This window comes from Asterias rubens, chromosome 22 (assembly GCF_902459465.1).
Source record: "Asterias rubens chromosome 22, eAstRub1.3, whole genome shotgun sequence".
In the NCBI taxonomy this organism is placed as follows: Eukaryota; Metazoa; Echinodermata; class Asteroidea; order Forcipulatida; family Asteriidae; genus Asterias; species Asterias rubens.
In genome coordinates, this window is record NC_047083.1 from 9,195,789 (window position 1) to 9,214,324 (window position 18,536).

The 18,536-nt window shown below is 38.6% G+C and overlaps 1 protein-coding gene across 1 annotated transcript in view; it reads left to right on the plus strand.

Moving 5' to 3' along the window:
* Window positions 1-787: 787 nt before the first annotated feature.
* The window catches only part of LOC117304986, a 30,472-nt gene continuing 12,723 nt past the window's right edge, over window positions 788-18,536 (plus strand). The window contains exon 1 of the mRNA XM_033789649.1: window positions 788-1,541. The gene's annotated coding sequence lies outside the window, so the exon portion shown is untranslated. The remainder of the gene's footprint in view (window positions 1,542-18,536) is intronic.

An 18,536-nucleotide genomic window follows, 5' to 3' on the forward strand; every position in this document is an offset into this window, starting at 1 on the left:
GATGTTCTATTTAACGTTGTTATGAATTATAACTGTTAGGTAGGGCCTAATAGAAATTGTTAATGGATCGGCTCTTAAAACTAATTGTCAAAGTGCCATACTCTGTACTGCCTTAGCTCATCAGGAATTCTTGAAACCATCTAAACTCCTCAGGAGTATGCAGCTTTGGAAACCAATAGTGAACATTATATATAATGCATTATATGACGCAATGTGCTTATTTCACAAACTACTACAAAGGGTGGCATGGTTGGCTTGTGCGTAAAGCGGTCGCCTCTCACCAAGGTGACCCCGGTTCGATTCCCGGCCGGGCCATAGTTGAGTTGCGCGTTGGTTCTCTGCTGTGCCACAAGGTTTTCCAGACCATCAGGTTTTCCTCCCTTCGGAAAAATTCAAACACTTTCGATCTTGGCTGTGCTCTGTGGTCATAATGGGTTGATGTGGCCGGCAGCTAAAGGCCCCCTTGCATGCCTGCTTCTTAAATATGTTTAGCCGCGTCCTTCGCAGTTCAGCTCTTAGCTGCGAGTAAGGATGATTAGCCCCGCAATTATTAACCAGCATGGCTAAAGTAATAGGAGACTTTCCAACGCTAGGTGGCAGCAGACATACCGGGTAAGTTTCCATTGTTTACGTAGTTCTGAACATGCGCATAATTCTGAGAACAATGGATTTACCCGGTAAGTCTGCTGCCCTCTATCGTCCCAGAAAGTCTCCCATTCCCAAAACAGTCTAAGCTCTCAAGGGTTATGCAGCTTCAGCAACCCAATTGACACAGCTAATCATCCACCACTGAGGAACTTTTTCTAAACCAGCACAGACATGGTGCAACTCGGGTGTACTTAACAATATAAAGGGCAGAATAATGTACCCACATCTTTCAAAACTGCTGACAATATGCCATAGGAACGTTTTTAGAACAAGGCATGCATGGTGCCACTTTAATAAGAGTTAATTAATCACCTAATCGGTTGTATTTTATACAAAAGGGTTGGATAATTTAAACACATCTGTCAAAACTGCTGACAAAAACACCGCGTGCAACTTTCGCAGGTTGTACGGTTGTTTGTCACAGAGGGCGCTCTACCGACCGTTATTTATGAACTGTGAGTCGATGCACGCGCACCCGTTGCAACATGCCATCATGCAACACACACACACGGCCCTGCCTCGCGGCGTTGTCAATAGCATTACAGCCGCACCACCCAACACAGTGCGTTTACGTGTGACTACCCCGCACTGACACTGACAACATTTGGCAGTGCATCACGCTGTGATCATGAACTTTGCCTGCTGGCGCTCTTTTTTTTTTATCGAGCGACCTAAATACAACTGAGGATATGAACTGCCTGCTTGTTAATAATCTACATCTGTGCGAGATAACACTCCCAAGCTCAGAGTGCCTCCTGTGTTTCTATTTTTCAACCCACACATTGCTGTGATTTGTAAAGCGACTAGACGACTATACATCGCACCTGGATTTCCTTCTGGTGATATTTTTGTATGCAGAAAATCAAGTTCTAAGCTATACGGAGTTTGCATAGGTGAGAACACTTTGCTATAATATAACATTATTTATATGGAATTTGAGGCATTGCACAATGAGGTGTCAATATATTTAATATTATTTGCTGTTGAACGTTTCATTTTTCATTGTGTTACAAAATTTATTTCTGCAATCTGTCGGCGAATTTGAAACGAGCGGATGTTAGTGCAAGCTTTTCCGTTCAAATTAAATCACGGATGAACGTGTGTAAATTAATGATGGGTATCGCCCACGCGTGAGTCTTTTAAATCTGAAAGGTCAAAGCATTAAAGCCTGTAAATTGTTTTTCTTAAGTTTGCTTTTGTTGCAAATTTGTGTTTATGTTGAGGCCTGAAGTGTTTTTTTTTATTTGAATGAGAAATTACCTCTTTCTCAAGAACTACGACTTCAGAGGGAGCCGTTTCTCACAATGTTTTATACTTTTGTATCAACAGCGCTCCATTGCTCGTTACGAAGTATGTTGTTATGCTGACTATTATTTTGAGTAATTACCAATAGTGTCCAGTGCCTAAATCCAGAAGGCCAAACTCTTAGGCCTAAATTCCGTTATTGTTTTTCTGTTGTTTGCTTGTATTGCATTTTTTTTTTTTTTTTACAGTAAAAGTGATTTAAGAAACAGAACCAGTGATATGTTTTTTTTTAGGCCTTGTCATCTTAAACGGATCGACCTTACGCTTGCGATGCTTTAAAGGCACTGTACACGTTTGGTAATTGTCAAAGACCAGTGTTCTCACTTGGTGTATCTCATCATAAGCATAAAATAACAAGCCTGTGAAATATTGGGCTCAATATTGGTCCCAACAAAGTTGCGAGGAAATGATGAAAGAAAAACACCCTTGTTGGACGAATTTGTGTGCTTTCAGATAGGAATAAAAGACTTCTAGCTAGAAGTCTTTGAACATTTTATTGAGAAATCACCTCTTTCTCAAAAACTACTTTACTTCAGAGGAAGTCGTTTTCCACAATGTTTTATACTATCAACAGCTCTCCACTGCTCGTTACCAAGTACGTTTTTAAGTTATTTTGAGTAATTACCAAACGTGTACCTTCCCTTTAACAAAAAAACACCCTAGTTGCAAAAAACTGTCTGCTGTCAGATGCCCAGAAAAGTTTTTGAGTGAGAACCTACCTCTTTCTCAAAAACTATGTTAGAGCAAGGAGACAGGGGGCCATTTCTCACAATGTTTATAATATCAACAGCTCTCCATTGCTTGTTACCAGCAAGTTTTTATGCTAACAATTATTTTGAGTAATCACCAATAGTCTCGACAGTGCCCCTTTAAAACAGAACCAGAAGTGTTAATGATAAGGTAAGCGTGAAAGTTCATCTGTGTTGGTAGTTTTAGGTATACATGTACAATTATTTTCAGTGTTGTAACAAGAGTTAAACCAAATTGTTATTGATAATGTGCTTGTGTGGGCGTATAGTCATTGTCACCTCACTGAACAAACTTGCGCTTGTAGAGTACCCTATACTGGCTTAGTGAGATATTTGTACATTATTTTGTTCATACAAAAATTGTGCATATTATAGCAGGAAATAGATTAACAGACTATGTTGTGGTTCATTTGTAAACAGCCATGCTTATTATGTCACAGGTGAATTGTTGGTATGTACACAAGAATACCTTTTCTATCATTGTTCAATGCCAAGCCCTTCCTCATGAGTCACTAGAGCCTTTTAAAGGCACAGGGGTCGACTTCACAAAGAGTTGGGACTAGTCCTAACTTAGGACTAGTCCTAACTTAGGACTAGTCGTAGGAGATACTATAAACTGAAGGCTGGTCCTAAATTAGGACGAGTAACTCGTCCTAACTGGAGATAAGACTAGTCTTAACATTTTGTGAAATCATTTTCTGGATACTTTTGGTAATTACTCAAAATAAATGTTGGCATACAAACTTATCTTGTGGGTGTACGAGCAATGGAGAGTTAATGACATATAACTTATTGTGAGAAACGGCCCCCTCTGAAGTTCAACGTAGTTTTCTATAAAGGTAATTTCTCTCTCAAGTAATAACAGACTTCATGCGTGAAGCATTTTATATGCATATGAAAGCACACAGATTTGTGCAACAAGGGTGTTTTTTCTTTCATTATTCTCTCACCCAAATTTCAAAGGTTTGCAACTGTACGCATTATGTCGGGATATACCAAGTGAGAATACTGGTCTTTGACAACTATGATTACCAAAGGTGCCTTTAAAGACACTGGACACTATTGGTAATTGTCAAAGGCTAGTCTTCACAGTTGGTGTATCTCAACGTATGCATAAAATAACAAACCTGTGCGAATTTAACCTCAATCGGTCGTCGAAGTTGCGAGATAACAATGAAAGAAAAAAACACCCTTGTCACACGAAGTTGTGTGCTTTCAGATGCTTGATTTCGAGACCTCAAAATCGAATTCTGAGGTCTCGAAATCAAATTCGTGGAAAATTACTTTTTTTCTCGAACACTATACGTCACTTCAGAGGGAGCTGTTTCTCACAATGCGTTAAACTATCAATCTCCTCTGCCCATCACTCGTTACCAATAAGGGTTTATGGCGGATAAATATTTTGAGTATACCAATAGTGTCCACTGCCTTTAAATAATGTGGGTGTACCACGCCATGCAGTGATTGTTATGAATGAATGGCAAGGGCAAGGGTATACATTTTCTATTTTTGGTTGTCAAAGACCATTATCCCCACTTTGTGTATCCCAACATCATGCATACAATAGCAAACCTGGGAAAGTTTGAGCTCAATATTAGTCATCGAAGTTGCGAGAAAATAATGGGTAAACAAAAAAATGTTGTTGCTTAGAATTGTGTGCTTTTCACAGATAATTCGTGCCTGAAGTCTTTCCGGGGTTCAAATGTTTGGGTTAAAAATTACCTCTCTCTCTAAAAGCTATAACATGGCTTCAAAGGGCCGTTTCTAACCTTGTTTTGTAATATCAACAGCTCCCCACCACTCTTTGCCAAGTAAGGTTTTATTTAAAATGTGTATTTTTAATTGGTCTACAATTCATGCAACCTGTATCTGCTATAGGTAGTCTATTTCCATGCTTAGCATAAATAAGGCTAGCAGCTTTGTGTAGTTGTATAACAACGTGGCTATCCTTAGACTTGTGGACAAGTCATTAATGGTCCCACGCGGTAAGATAGTCGAGTTGTGGCGGTGCTCTCACGAGATCACTGCTCTTGGGCGATGCTCTCGCGAGATCACGACTCTCGCGCGAACTGTGGGGAGCCCGACTTCTACTCCCCATTGAATCGTAGTCGTGAGAGCAATAGTCTACCGGGGCCAGCAGTCTCGCGAGAATACCGCGGGAATCGCGAGGAGAGTCTGAGCGACAGACATAACGACTTGTCCAAAAGTCAAGGCTAACCTGGACATAAAATACACAGGTTCAACCGGAAGTCTGGCCTTCTGTCTATCATGGTTGAACGACCTTGACATCTGGGCCAAATTTCAGAAACCCTGTAAGCATAAAAAAATGCTAAGCACTATAGCTTGTGCTTAGCCAAAATAGGTTAACACAGTCAAGATACTGTACATTTTACCAATGCTGTGACTGGACGCCCGCTTGTTTCTTGCCTAGCAAATGAATTTGTAATGAATTTGTAAGGCAGAAGTTTCTTCTAAACCGTTTATGAAAGTGGGTCCTGGGCTTAATACAATGGGGCCCTGGGCTTTGCATTGTCTGCTTAGCAGAAATGAGCAGGATAGGCCAGCAGTCAAAAGTTTTATTTGTGACATGCTGACTTGGCTGGTAACCCTGTTCTGGTAAGCGAAGCGTGCTTGACAACTTTTTGTGCTTAAAGAAAGCTCTGTGTAATCGGGTCCTATTATATGCCCTATCACTTTTTGCCTCCAAATTTGAATCTGAGAAGCGTTACTGACAGTAATTTTTCTCAGATTGTGTACTCCAAGTGCAGATTATTCTCCCTGCGTGGACATCATACCGCTCCAGAGTTTCGGCAATATCAAACAAATTCTACCACATTTTCGAACTAAATTTTTCCCAGGTTAGTGTGGTAGTAAATATATACAAGATTGAAAAACAGTTCCAATTACAAAATGTATACAGTTCCTTTATAAACATCACATGTCACATATGAACATCACATGTTTACAAAAGAGCCACCAAGCCTGGACTTCCTGCAGGCATGATTTGTACACAGCCTAATGGACACAAACATAAAATCTTATATTTTATGGAGATTGCACTGTCTAATTCCTATCAACTTTTGATATTATAAAAGGGGCACTTTTTTAATCTTGTCCAACTTTTACTTTATAACTCTTAGATTCATGTGAAAGTTATGACACAAAATGTCAACTTTCCCATAGGTCTAGTGTATAGTATCTTGCCTGCCAGAATACCCCCAAAATGGACAAGTGGGTCGATTTCACAAAGAGTTGGGACTAGTTCTAACTTGGGACTAGTCCTAGGAGATATACACATTGCATGGATAGTCCTAAGTTAGGACGAGTAACTGGTCCTAACTCGAGATAAGACTAGTCCTAACTCTTTGTGAAATCCACCCCATTTCACACTACCTCCATGCTGTAAACAAGGTTCCCATGGTCTAGTTGCACGGTTGCACGCTGACTGACCGCTACATCCATGCGGAAGGAAATACACCAGTGTGTTTTACAAGCGATTACTTCCTCAAAAACAGTTTAGTAAAGCTGGTAAACATTTCTCAGGCAGCAAATAAATCTGCTTAGCAGTATTTTTGTTTAAGATCTTATAGAGCTACGAGTACGAACAGTAGTAGCTGATAAAAACACATAATGCTTACCAGCAGAATAGGCCTACCAGCCCAAAACACATGTGTCACTTTGCCTTTTTTGACTGGTATCCTGCTCATTTGTGCCAACAGCAGGAATCTATTTAAGCAAATTGGTTTATTAAAAATGCAATATGGCGGCCAAAAGACCAAGTTGCGGATGATATACAAAGAATAACAATACTACAATTTTAAAATTCATGCTATCCTGGGTCTGTGGCCCTTAGTCCACATCGTGTGAGATGTATCGCTGCAAAATGATGATGGTTTGAAATATGTTTTATATAAGCAGTAAATATTACTCGAAATTGTTTTGTTTCCCAATGCAGACACAATACAAGGAGGCAGCAGGCCTCTCCTCGGAGACGGCAAGGCCAATTTCATTTTGTAAAGGGCACTTCCCTTGAAAAATCTTAAAGTCTATGGGCAAGTTTTGAAGGAGCACCAAGGCTAAGACCAGGGCCCTTTTTCATAGAGCTGCTAAGCAAAAACAAAAATGCTTAGCATTAAATTTCTTCCTTGATAACAACAGGATTACCAACCAAATTTACGTTTGTTGCATATTGCTTGGTACTGACATTCAGCTGTTGTTTGATTATCCTGAAAATCACGTTGAAATTTGGTTGGTAATCCTGTTTTTATCAACTCAAGGAAGAAATTTCATCCTCAGCAAATTTTTGTGCTTAGCAGCTCTTTGAAATTGGGCCCAGGACAAATGAGTCCGTGGTCTCCGTGTAGGCCCGTGTGCACCATGTCACATAACCGAGCACCAAACGTACAGACTGTGTAAACTAAAATGGCATCCGCAAGATCAAGAAAATCATTCTTGCCTCTCGTCGAGGTCGTGCCGTTCAAATGGATCGATTGCCGGGGGAGACAGTGGTCGCCACGCGCGCCTCCCGGGGACGGTATCTCGTAGTCGTTGAGACTTAGAGTATTAAACACTAAGATCAACATTGACATCAAATCAATACGAGACGCTGCACAGCGCTCTTCCTATATCATGCACTTAAGATTTTGAATAATCGGATGCAAACGATCCAAATTTAGGTGTGTTTTTTGTTCTGTCAAACACAAAGGGCAAGATCGCTGTAAGAATGTTAAGAAGGAAAAGAAATGATAGAGGGCAATAAAACAATTGGCTGTCCCACACCAGGAACAAAATGTGTATGGCCTCTTGACAGTATACAAAGTTTAACATAGGAACACAATACAACGGGCACTGGACACTATTGGTAATTACTCAAAAATAAATGTTTCCATTATTCTAATATCCACGTGTTAGTTTTATTGTATATAGGACAACGGTTCTTTAAACTATAAAGAATTACTTTGTCTTTAAACACACAATAACAATTATACAAATCAATCTCTCAAAAATGTAATGATACAATATTATTTTATCACCGGCTATCGAAGTTAATAAGGACTTCATCCAAAAGTTTCACTTTGCATAATGTGACGTCACTTCCGTGGCCCCGGTTCATTCGTCTGGGGTCATCTGGACGTGAACGCGGGTGACTGAAGTCGGATAATAGTCTGGTCTCTTTGTTGTTCTAACAATCGAGGCTTATAATCCCATTATGAACGCAGAGAACACGACGTTACCATAGCAACTAAGTATTTTATTGTGCACACAGCCGAAGCTCAGCTGGAATTGTGTTCCACTGTCGGTTCTTTTTCATGTTGTGGGCGGGGGGGGGGGGGGGTTGTCGGGCGCTTAACTCAAGGGCAAGGGTACGTTACTCGCCAAAACGAATAACCGATTCCCCTCACAAACGTATTCGAATAATGATCACTGTCAGTGATACGCCATTGCAGTAAGTGTCACTGTATTCGGTTAACCCGATATTTCAAACATCGGTTAACCGAATACAGTCACGCTCGAAGAACGCTAACGAGCCGCATGTGGGTGAAAATCTATTTCATTTCCTGTGATGGGTTTTTCTTCGAGAATCAATGAAGTGCCATCCCTGTATGATAGCTATTTCATGAAACTGATTAAGGGGTGTGGGGAATTATTTGACCTTACTCTGCTAGCCCTCTCAATGTTGTGCCTTATCTCGATTCAAAGACAGTAAGCATACCATTACCAGTAGAAGCAGTTTTGCATACATTACCAACGCTGTACCTTATCTTGATTCAAAGACAGTCAAGCAAAACTACAGTATCAATTTCCCGTGTTCTTAATTATGTGACCTGTACCGGTATCACTTTTCATTTTCGTAGGATTGTAAGGAATATTTGGCTTCACTCTGCCCTCAATGCTGTACCTTATTTTGATTCAAAGAGAGTAATAAAAACTACAGTATCAATATCTATATCATTCTCAAATTGTGATCTATTCCGGTATCACTAATATACATTTGATAGGAGTGAGGCATGATTTGACTTCACTCTGCTCTCAAACCGTACCTTATATTGATTCAAAGACAGTAAGAAGAACTACAGTATCAAATCCCCATATATATTATCATCTGTGACTTATACTGGTATCACTTTAAATATTTATTTGATAGGAGTGTAAGGAATGATTTGTTGGCTTGTTGGCTTAACTTTTCTCTCAATGCTGTACCTTATCTTGATACATAGAGAGTAAAGCAAAACTACTGTATCAATTCCCCCTATCATAATTATGTGACTTAAACCGGTATCACTTTAAAATATTCATTTGATTTGTGTGCATTTTGAGTGCTGTGGTATCTTCGCGTGTCTCATTCAATTGCTCGTCTGTGATTGCAGTCCACTCTAACCATGGAAGCTCACGATCAATAATTCCCCATGGTTCAAGTGTCACCATATACTGGTGAGTGGATGTACAATTAACATACAGTAGGTTTTCATGTAGCCAATTCACTGTTTTAAAGGCAGTGGACACTATTGATAATTACTCAAAAAAATAATTAGCATACAACCTTACTTGGTAACCTTACTAGGTAAAGATATTTTTATATTAATACAATTTAAAAATTTGAATGTGTATGTAGTTGCTGGGCACCTCTGAAAAACAGTGTTTCACTGAGAGGTTTCCCCAGGATAAATAACAAATAAATAAAATAATGAACGAGCAATGAAGAGCTGTTGAAAGTAAAACACATTTTGAGAAACGGCTCCCTCTGAGACGTAGTTTTCGAGAAAGGAGTAATTTTCAGGGAATGTGATTTCGAGACTTTAAAATTAGATTACGAGGTCCCGAAATCAAGCATCTGAAAGCACACAACTTCGTGTGACAATGGTGTTTTTTCTTTATTTATTTTCTGGCAACTTTGACGACCATTTGAGCTCAAATTTTCACTGGTTTGTTGTTTTATGCATTTGTTGAGATACACCAAGAGTGAGAAGTGACAATTACCAATAGTGTCCAGTTCCTATAATTAACCTATACAAAGTTGTAGCTGAGGTTTAAAAAAAAATCGTACAAAATGGCCAGTTAAATAAAGCTTAAAATCCTACTTAAATAAAGCTTTACAAGATAGAATGGATACTAATCAGCCAATTTGTTGTTGTTGTTATAACCTACAGAAAAAAACATGACAAAGACAAGAAAAATACAATGTCTCTGTAAAAACTCATTTTGTTTGGCGCTGTTTATTTATAGTCTACAATACTTGTATCTTTTCAGTCACTCTATAATTATATTGTTCTCTCTTTGCGCATAGAGGCATTTTGCATTTGAGGTGCTTTACATATATATGTCTTTTATTATTATAATTATTAGTTATATTCGTGAAAGACTATCTGATTGTAGAATCAAATACCAAATATTTGTTAGCTATAACTTCCCGATCGCGATCACAATCAGTCTCGGTTCTAACCCTAATGGGGATAGCGTTTAATCTGATATAGAATATAACAAAGGTTTACAATAGTTTTGGTAATAACCATACAGCTCTATGGTAATAACATAATACCACGGTTAGCAACTCCACATATAGTCCATGCTTGGCCATGCAATACAATGCTATACTGTGTTTTTCAACCCGGACATCCATCCGATATTTATTGCCCGAACTCAAAGTATCTCCTCGATTCCCCTTCGCTGAGTCGGACTGTGAAAGTCGTGTCAAGGTGAAATGAACAAAAGACCTAAACAAATATTTCCCCGCCAAATTGAAAGAATGAGACAATGTCGCTTTAAAGGCACTGAACACTATTGGTAATTGTCAAAGACCAGTCTTCTCGCTTGGTGTATCCCAACACACTGCATAAAATAACACATCCGTGAACATTGACTCAGTTTGATCATTAGAGTTTGCAAGAGAGTGATTGTAGAAAAAACACCCTTGTTGCATTACTTTATGTGCTTTCACATGCATTGCCTTTTATTATTTTGAGTGAGAATTTCCTCTTTCTAAAAGACTACGTTACTTCACAATGTTTTACACAATGACAGCTCTCCATTGCTCGTTACGAAGTAAGTTTTATGCTAACAATTGTTTTGAGTAATTACCAACAGTGCCCCGTGCCTTTAAAGGCAGTGGACACTATTGGTAATTGTCAAAGACTAGCCTTCACAGTTGGTGTATCTCAACATATGCATAAAATAACAAACCTGTGAAAATTTGAGCTCAATCGGTCATCAAAGTTGCGAGATAATAATGAAAGAAGAAAACACCCTTGTCACACGAAGTTGTGTGCGTTGAGATGGTTGATTTCGAGACCTCAAGTTCTAAACTTGAGGTCTCGAAATCAAAGTCATGGAAAATTACTTCTTTCTCCAAAACTATGGCACTTCAGAGGGAGCTGTTTCTCACAATGTTTAATACCACCAACCTCTCCCCATTACTTGTCACCAAGAAAGGTTTTATGCTAACAATTATTTTGAGTAACTACCAATAGTGTCCTCTGCCTTTAATTCAGTCTCTATACGCCTATTGTCTGCGTAAAAAAACACATCATTTTCTCTCGTTCAAGAGAAAAACCACCGAAACAAATTGTTATCGCACTGCACTTAATGGCCATAGACGTCAACACATTGAAACCGATGTGTTCTAAAGCTGCATTATAACGCTATCACAAGCTCTCATTATAACCCATTCAGTACGGTCCGTTGATGCAATAGCTAGTGCAATTTGTACAGGACAATTATTCATCATTATGCAAACTTCACTATGATGCATGGTATTTTTATAGCCACGAATAGAGTAATGAGGAGAAGCAACAACAACATCATGAAATAAAGGTTTTTTTAAAGTTTTTTTTTAGGTGCCTCGATAATTCAATTTGCAATTTAAAAGGAAAGAAAAAGTAAGAAAGAAAAAGTGTTTGGATCGATAACGAGTCATAAGGCAAACAGGAAAAACATGTTTAGCGTCTTCCCTTTAAACAAAAAAGCATGAAGAGGGGCTTTTTCCTATTTTTTTCCCCTCTTTTTTGGGGGGGCAGCCCGACACATTTTTTTATACAAACGGCCTGGCTATTTTTTCAAAATTATTTTATGTTGCTGAAGTCGTGAAAATATACGTTATTTTTCGTAAAGTAAGAACTTTATGTTCGAAAAAAAAAAATCGCATATCATAAAAAAGGATGCGGCCTGTAAAAAGGAAGCGGGCGGGAATGCTAAACATATTTTTATTTTTATTTGGCCTAACGTGCACTCAGCGGTCGAAGCTAGTCATACCTCTGCGTCATGTGAGATATCAACTGGCATAATATAATAGGAATTCAAATTGAAGAAGAGTATCTAATGACTAAGCAAATCGTATGCCTACCAGACATGTGGCATTATTAATAGAACTGCAAATGGCTTGATTTACTATGTTGGATGGTATGTGACAGAGCGATATATTGAGAGAGTTTTAACTTATTTTTGTGTCACAGTGGACACTATTGGTAATATTTTACTCAAAATAATTGTAAGCCTAAAAACTTACTTATTTTATTTCGCAAACGAGGTAGGCATGACTTTGCAGTTTTTGCATTTACATAGCGAGTTAATTAAAACTATAGACGTATACATGTATACCCTCGCACTGCCCTCAGCAGACAGCCCCCCCCCCCCCCAAGTCGAACCTCCCGCAGCCAAACACTCAAACCTATTAGCTGTCAGTTAAACATTACTCCTGTACGGAGCTCTTCAAGTTATTACTTTAACTAAATCCCTGTCGTGAATCTCTGTTAAAGCCATTGGACCCTTTTGGTAAACAGTATTATCCAAGTCCCACACTTCGTGTATCACAACTTATATATAAAACAACAAACCTGTGAAAATTTAGGCTCAATCGGTCATCGGAGTCGGGAGAAAAAAACGGGAAAACCCACTCTTGTTTTCGCGCGTTTCGCCGTGTCATGACATGTGTTTAAAATAAATCCGTAATTCTCGCTAACGAGAATTTATATTGTTTTACCGTTTTCTCAAAAAGTAAAGCATTTCATGGACTAATATTTCAAGAGAAGTCTTTCACCATTACCTTCTGTAAACCCTGTAAATTATTTGTAAATCTGTGAACTTTTTTTGTTTTTTCTGTACCGAAAGGGTCCAATGGCTTTAAAGGTACTGGACACGTTTGTCAAATTGTCAGAGACCAGTTTTCTCTATTTCTGTATCCCAACATAATATGCATAAAATAACAAACCTGTGAAGATTTGGACTCGAGTGAATGAGGAAAAACACCCTTGTTGCACAACTTGTTGTGCTATATTATATAAAAGGTTTCAGGCTTGAAGTCTTTTATTATTTGAGTGAAAAATTGTCTCCTTCTCAAAAACCACGTTACTTCAGAAGGAGCCGTTTCTCACAATGTTTTATACTATCAACAGCTCTCCATTTCTCGTTACCAAATACTTTGTTTGGCTAACAAATATTTTTTGAGTAATTACCAATAAAGTGCCTCTCATGAAATAGTCGTAGGGGATTCTTTGGCGATGACAATAATTCAAAGACAGGCTGGCGGGCAATTTGTCTTCTTGTGAAAAAAAAAACATCACGCGGAAAACATTTGCTTTTAATTTCTGCCCGATTTCGCCCTTGCACATGAGTGTTTTTAAATGAATGTTCATTGGGTTTTGTTTTACTCGTCTGTGTGCACTGGGGCATGAGACATCTGCAGAGCGCATGCGTCACGGTTGGCTGCTTCTGACGCCTCCGGGCCTTTAAGTAGGCCCTTGGGAAATACTGATTATAGTACAGTATAACATTAAAACATTAGAACGGTTCAACAAACCAAAGGACAGTATATTTTTGGCTTTAACTTAAAGACAGTGGACACTATTGGTAATTGTCAAAGACTAGTCTTCTCACTTGGTGTATCTCAACATATGCATAAAATAACAAACCTGTGAAAATTTTAGCTCAATTTGGTCGTCGAAGTTGCGAGATATGAATGAAATAAAAAACACCCTTGTAAAACGAAGTTGTGTGCTTTCTGATGCTTGATTTCGAGACCTCAAGTTTTAGAACTTGAGGTCTCGAAATCAAATTCGTGGAAAATTACCCCTTTCTCGAAAAATAAGGCACTTCAGAGGGAGCCGTTTCTCACAATGTTTTATACCATCAACCTCTCCCTATTACTCGTAATCAAGAAAGGTTTTGTGCTAATAAATATTTTGAGTAATTACCAATAGTGTCCACTGCCTTTAAAGACAAACCTGGGATGCATTACACTGATGATTCTCGTATGTACTCTCCGGTATGATCATTATTTTTAAAGGCACTATGGACACTATTGCTAATTACTCAATCTAATTGTTAGCATAAAAACTTACTTGCTAACGAGCAATGGGGAGCAGCTGTTGATAGTATACAACACTGCGAGAAAAGGCTCCCTCTGAGGTAACGTAGTTTTTGAGAAAGGGGTACAGTTCTCACTCAAATATTTAGAATTCTTCAGACCTGAAGCCCTTTTATATTCAGCATCTGAAAGTACACACATTTTGTGCAACAATGGTGTTTTTTATGTTATCATTCTCTTTTACTTCGATGACCAATTGAGTTCAAATTTTCACTGGTTTATTATGTAATACACCACGTCAGAATACTGGTCTTTGACAATTACCAAAGGTGTCCAGTGTCTTTAAAGGCACTGCCGTCGATTTCACAGAACTCTTCCTAATTTAAGAATAATCTTGGAACTTAGGACGAGTCCCAACCCTGCACTGTAGCATGCAGACCTTATTCACCCCAGCTGCCGATTTTAAAAAACGCTAACTGATTAGTCCTATCTCGAGTTAGACGTGTAACTCATCCTAAAGTCACACTGCGTCCTAAAACGTACATGTTTATGAAACTTAATTCGTCCTCAAGTCTTATGATTAATCCAATAGTTAGGAAGAGTTTGGTTAAATCATGGTGAAATCGACGGCTGTGCCTTTAACCCTACACAATTTTGTGCAGCAGTGAAATTTGTGTTCGATATTTTCTTGCAACTTTGATGACCAAATTGAGTAAAAATTCGCACAGATTTATATTTTATGCATTTGTTGGGATACACCAAGTGAGAATACTGGTCTTTGACAATTATATTACTAACGTGTCTCTGAAAGCAATACATTAATGGGATACAAAATGTTGATTAGATTCTCGAGTTGGGCTGTTGCATGGTGTGACGGTGGGGGGGGGGGGGGGGGCAGGGGGTGAAGGTGATAGCAATAAGTTTATCGAGGGTGTGAGTTGCATACTATTAGCTGTTCTAGGTCACAACACTCGTTAAAGGATTTGGGTACTTTTTCAAAATGTCCATAGATTTACATAAGACCAGGGTTTGAAGATAATGATAGTGGAAAGCTTCCCTTCAAATTACTTACTGAGGTGCTGTAGTTTTTTAAATGAGGTAAAATATGCCATGAAAATACGTTTGTAAATGATTAAAATAATTTTCGTCTAATGAGACGAAAATTATTTTAATGACATTGTTTTACTCATTTCCCCAAAACTACAGCACCTCAGCACGTAGTATTTTCAGGGAAGCTTTCTACTATCATTATCTTCAAACTGAAAGTTTAGTGTAACATTGTGTTTTAGGTCCTACAAAAGTTACATAGACCCTTTAAGGGATAAGGATTCACCATGGAAAGGGAAATTAATTGCCAATTATCTTAAAAACCTTGCCATTATCATACGACCGTGTCTGAATTTATATTGGCGGTGTCCCTGCTGTTTGTGCGTAGTGTCACACCGTCTTAGAGGCACTAGACACCTTCGGTTGTTGTCAAAGACAAGTATTTGCAATTGGTGTATCTCAACATAAATGCATAAAATCACAAACCTGTGAAAACTTGCCTCAATTGGTCATCGTAGTTGCAAGAGAGTAGTGACATTAAAACACCCTTGTTGCACAATATTTGTGTGCTTTCATATGCCTAAAAGGTTTCAGACCTGATATATTTTAATTATTTGAGTAAGAAGTTACATATTCCTCAAGTATACGTTACTTTAGAGGGAGCCGTTTCTCACAATGTTTTATACAATTCACAGCGCTCCATTGCTCGTTACCATAGAGCAAGTAAGTTTTTATTTTTCAGTAATAACCAATAGTGTCCAGTGCCTTTAAAATCAATGCCGGGATTTCACTCGTCACGCTGCGGGGCAGACCCGACGAAGAGTAACATAAGCCGTGAACCGCTATAGTTGGGACGATGTGTTAAGTCGATTTTACGCCAACTCTCCCTCTCTATCTCTCGGTGTTGAAAGTTAAAAGGGATGATACTCGAAATCGTAATATACAAGGTTTTGTTACAAAGATGGTGGTCAATGACGTCATGTGCAGTCCATCTATACTTGGACGACAAAATGGCGTCCGGCAACCACGTGACCTATAAGACAACCGATACCTCCCCGTCGCAACTCTTTTAAGAAACCAGCCAACTTTTTTGTGTACTAAATTATTACAAACATGTTTGCCTTCTATCGCAAATAAAGCTGGCTGCCTTTGCGGTTGTGGCGTTTATATAACGAGTAAAGCAAAGGGTTTTGTTACCTTTCGTAGATCAAGATTTTGGCCATGAGTGAACCCTACTACTCACTATGAATAATTTTTACAGGTTTCTACAGGTTTTTACCTGTAGAAGTTCCAGCCACACAATAGTCGTAAACTCTGAGCAAAAAAAAAGGAAGTGAAAATTACAGAGCATTGTTTCCCAGGAGAGTATGCTAAAACTATGTTTGTCTCACAAACATTATTTTCGTGAAATTGTTTTACGCATTTCGCAAAAACCACATCACCTCAGCCAGTAATATTTTAAGAGAAGCTTTCTACCACATTCAAACCATGTAAGTTTAATGTACGTCTGTGTACATTGTGTTTGGTGTCGTATGCACAGACCCATACAAGGTTGTAGCTAGGGCAAATTGGATGCCGGCTAATTTTGTCGAGAGCTTGGTCGAGAGGGTGGGTGTATGGGGGCAGCGTAGCGCCTCACAACCCGGTGGGATCAACAGGGGCAGCGTCTTTGGAAGCTGAAGGGTTTTAGGTTTTGTTTAAGCTTTGATGGATTCCCCAGGCTCTATGTCTTGCCCATTTGTGCCTTGACATAGTCATTGCCAGAGGAAAAAAACATGCCCAGGGAGCCATAGAAAATAATAATTATTAAGTTTTAAAGTAAAATGTCAGGGTAAAATTTATAAATAAAATATATTCTGTTTACTATTTAAATCCTATCTCAAAATAGGGTAGGTAGACTACTAGGCAAAATTTTTGAGTGTTGAATTTATCAATTGAAAGGCTTGCAGTTGCATACATTCATCAGCAGGCAATGCAGAGTGGAGAGACAAGTTCAGAAACACAGCCGCAAAATCTAGACTATTCCATTTCAAAAAGGAGTAAATTTTGTAAAATAGAAAAGCCACGTTTCACTTAGTTATATTCATTGACAATCTCTGAACGAAGTGCATTCAATAAACGCAAAAATTGATTCTTGTCATTTCATTCTTTATATATATATATATATTTTTTTTTTTGCACAAGTATTAATACTAATAGACAGGAAAATCATCAACCCTACACTCACTCTGAAAATTCTAAATAAAAATTGCATGCAACTTGGACAACTCCACCAACCTTGTCTGCCCATCAGATTAACTTTTTTTTTTCAATCGCCCGCCGTGCGAACCAACCAAAATTCTTTTTCACTAGCCTGCTGCATGTACAGTATGATAAAAACAAATTAAACTAAAGAAAAAAACAAAACAAAAACACGGAAGTGAAGTCCCTAAAAATGGACGACTTTATCTCTTAATTTATGTCCTAAATTATCTACAACCATTTGAATGAATTTGTGGTTTGAGAATTGTTTGTTTTTGAACATGTTCTGATCTCCGTTTGCAACAAAATCTTCGTGAATCAACGACCGGTCAACAACACACATTGAGAAATAATTCAATGAACTTTGGCCAGCAACGCCCTCTGTTGGCAGAAGTTGTCCATGTTATTAGCATTCCTCCAAGGCTGTGCATTGTGCACAGTCTGCAGGCGTGATGCACAACGGTTGCCAATTCTTTACTCCGTTTGTGAGGGTGTATTGTGAAAAAGGCTAGCCAAGAATTCATGAATATGGATTTATCAACAGCCATCAATGGCCAATCACAGCGTGCGATATCTTGGTTAAAATGGACTTCGGACTGGCTGAGTGTGTAATGTGCTGTGCATGCTACATGAACCAGTGGGCGACCGTGTGAGTATTACCATGTGGTTTTGTGCATCATGTATACTACACGCACGCCGGCGAATGTGCGTGCTTTTTTAGTACGCCATAAACTCGCAGCATTCTAGCGGCTTATTTTTAAGCAACAATCACAGAGAAGATCGCGGTTTTGGAGAGAAAATTGTTTTGATTGTTTTTACAGAAATAAAATACACATCTAATTAGGAGTTTATCATAATTGCTGTCTTTATTTTTCAATTATTTCAATGACATTTTAAACAATTTTACATAAATTTATGCCGGTCGGAGTTCGATATTTTTTGTTGGATCCCGGTCGGCGAAAGCTCGGGCCGGTCATAGCCGACCGGCTCCGACCGTGGTAGCTACAACCTTGGACCCATAACCTTAAAAGACACCGGACACATTTCATTTGGTAATTGTCAAAGACCAGTCTTCTCACTTGGTGTATCTCAATTTTTGACAAAAACAAACTCAATTGTTCGGCAAAGTTGCGAGATAATAATGAAAGAAAAAAAACACCCTTGTCACACGAAGTTGTGTGCTTTCAGATGCTTGATTTCGGGACCTCAAAATAAAACTCCGAGGTCTCGAAATCAAATTCAAATATTTT